This window comes from Labrus mixtus, unplaced genomic scaffold, assembly GCF_963584025.1.
Source record: "Labrus mixtus unplaced genomic scaffold, fLabMix1.1 SCAFFOLD_61, whole genome shotgun sequence".
NCBI classification, from domain to species: Eukaryota; Metazoa; Chordata; class Actinopteri; order Labriformes; family Labridae; genus Labrus; species Labrus mixtus.
This window is the reverse complement of record NW_026870367.1, coordinates 222,501-225,000: the sequence shown is the minus strand read 5'-3', so window position 1 is coordinate 225,000 and position 2,500 is coordinate 222,501. Positions and strand designations below refer to the sequence as shown.

General features: G+C 45.0%; 1 protein-coding gene and 2 long non-coding RNA genes across 3 annotated transcripts in view; all 3 read right to left on the bottom strand.

The window, feature by feature from the left end:
• Positions 1-841, bottom strand: part of LOC132971846 (uncharacterized) — a 1,720-nt gene extending 879 nt beyond the window's left edge. The window contains exons 1-2 of the long non-coding RNA XR_009672798.1: positions 701-841; positions 41-208 (exon numbers count right to left, since the gene is read on the bottom strand). This is a non-coding gene — a long non-coding RNA (uncharacterized LOC132971846). The remainder of the gene's footprint in view (positions 1-40; positions 209-700) is intronic.
• The window catches only part of tpm2 (tropomyosin 2 (beta)), a 38,879-nt gene that overhangs the window by 2,213 nt on the left and 34,166 nt on the right, over positions 1-2,500 (bottom strand). The window lies entirely within an intron of this gene.
• On the bottom strand, positions 1,631-2,117 carry LOC132971848 (uncharacterized). Its single transcript, XR_009672800.1, has 3 exons — positions 1,948-2,117; positions 1,786-1,863; positions 1,631-1,659 (listed from the first exon to the last, which is right to left on the bottom strand). It is a non-coding gene; the product is annotated as an uncharacterized LOC132971848 (long non-coding RNA).

Below are 2,500 nucleotides of genomic sequence, written 5' to 3'. Positions count from 1 at the left end.
GGACTTGGAACCAGTCCTATAGTCACTCTGAATACAGGACCTGGTCCTGGAACTAGTCCTATAGTCACTCTAAATACAGGACCTGGACCTGGAACCAGTCCTATAGTCACTCTAAATACAGGACCTGGTCCTGGAACCAGTCCTATAGTCACTCTGAATACAGGACCTGGTCCTGAAACTAGTCCTATAGTCACTCTAAATACAGGACCTGAAACGGGTTCTTCAGTCACTCTGAATACCGGACCTGGACCTGAAACGGGTTCTTCAGTCACTCTAAATACAGGACCTGGTCCTGAAACCAGTCTTATAGTCACTCTAAATACAGGACCTAAAACGGGTTCTTCAGTCACTCTAAATACAGGACCTGGTCCTGAAACCAGTCCTATAGTCACTCTAAATACAGGAACTGGTCCTGAAACCAGTCCTATAGTCACTCTAAATACAGGACCTGGTCCTGAAACCTGTCCTATAGTCACTCTGAATACAGGACCTGGACCTGAAATGGGTTCTTCAGTCACTCTAAATACAGGACCTGGTCCAGAAACTAGTCCTATAGTCACTCTAAATACAGGACCTGGACCTGAAACGGGTTCTTCAGTCACTCTAAATACAGGACCTGGTCCAGAAACTAGTCCTATAGTCACTCTAAATACAGGACCTGGACCTGGAACCAGTCCTATAGTCACTCTGAATACAGGACCTGGTCCTGGAACTAGTCCTATAGTCACTCTAAATACAGGACCTGGACCTGGAACCAGTCCTATAGTCACTCTAAATACAGGACCTGCTCCTGAAACCAGTCCTATAGTCACTCTAAATACAGGCCCTGGTCCTGAAACCACTCCTATAGTCACTCTGAATACAGGACCTGGTCCTGAAACTAGTCCTATAGTCACTCTAAATACAGGACCTGAAACGGGTTCTTCAGTCACTCTGAATACTGGACCTGGACCTGAAACGGGTTCTTCAGTCACTCTAAATACAGGACCTGGTCCTGAAACCTGTCCTATAGTCACTCTGAATACAGGACCTGGACCTGAAACCAGTCCTATAGTCACTCTAAATACAGGACCTGGTCCTGAAACCTGTCCTATAGTCACTCTGAATACAGGACCTGGACCTGAAACGTGTTCTTCAGTCACTCTGAATACAGGACCTGGTCCTGAAACTAGTCCTATAGTCACTCTAAATACTGGACCTAAAACGGTTTCTTCATTCACTCTGAATACAGGACCTGGTCTTGAAATAGTCCTATAGTCACTCTAAATACAGGACCAGGACTTGGAACTAGTCCTATAGTCACTCTAAATACAGGACCTGGTCCTGAAACCAGTCCTATAGTCACTCTGAATACAGGACCTGGTCCTGAAACCAGTCCTATAGTCACTCTAAATACAGGACCTGGACCTGAAACGGGTTCTCTAGTCACTCTAAATACAGGACCTGGACCTGGAACTAATCCTATAGTCACTCTAAATACAGGACCTGGTCCTGGAACCAGTCCTATAGTCACTCGAAATACAGGACCTAGACTTGGAACCAGTCCTATAGTCACTCTAAATACAGGACCTGGTCCTGGAACTAGTCCTATAGTCACTCTAAATACAGGACCTGGTCCTGAAACCAGTCCTATAGTCACTCTGAATACAGGACCTGGTCCTGAAACTAGTCCTATAGTTACTCTGAATACAGGACCTGGTCCTGAAACCAGTCCTATAGTCACTCTAAATACAGGACCTGGACCTGAAACGGGTTCTCTAGTCACTCTAAATACAGGACCTGGACCTGGAACTAATCCTATAGTCACTCTAAATACAGGACCTGGTCCTGGAACCAGTCCTATAGTCACTCTAAATACAGGACCTGGACTTGGAACCAGTCCTATAGTCACTCTAAATACAGGACCTGGACCTGGAACTAGTCATATTGTCACTCTAAATACAGGACCTGGTCCTGAAACCAGTCCTATAGTCACTCTAATTACAGGACCTGGTCCTGAAACCAGTCCTATAGTCACTCTAAATACAGGACCTGGACTTGGAACCAGTCCTATAGTCACTCTAAATACAGGACCTGGACCTGAAACGGGTTCTCTAGTCACTCTAAATACAGGACCTGGACCTGGAACTAATCCTATAGTCACTCTAAATACAGGACCTGGTCCTGGAACCAGTCCTATAGTCACTCTAAATACAGGACCTGGACCTGGAACCAGTCCTATCGTCACTCTAAATACAGGACCTGGTCCTGGAACGGGTTCTTCAGTCACTCTAAATACAGGACCTGGTCCTGGAACTAGTCCTATAGTCACCACCTGTTTCAGTTTTACTGTGAGGTTCAACAGATATTCTTGTTGATTAACGAAGATTATACTTTTCAATCCTTTGTCTCTGAATAGAAACTTAATTTATCAGATCAAAATGTTAGACTGCTAACGCTACACACAAGTATCATCATGAGTTTGGTTCTGATCCAGGTTTCTGCCTGTTCATCATGAGTC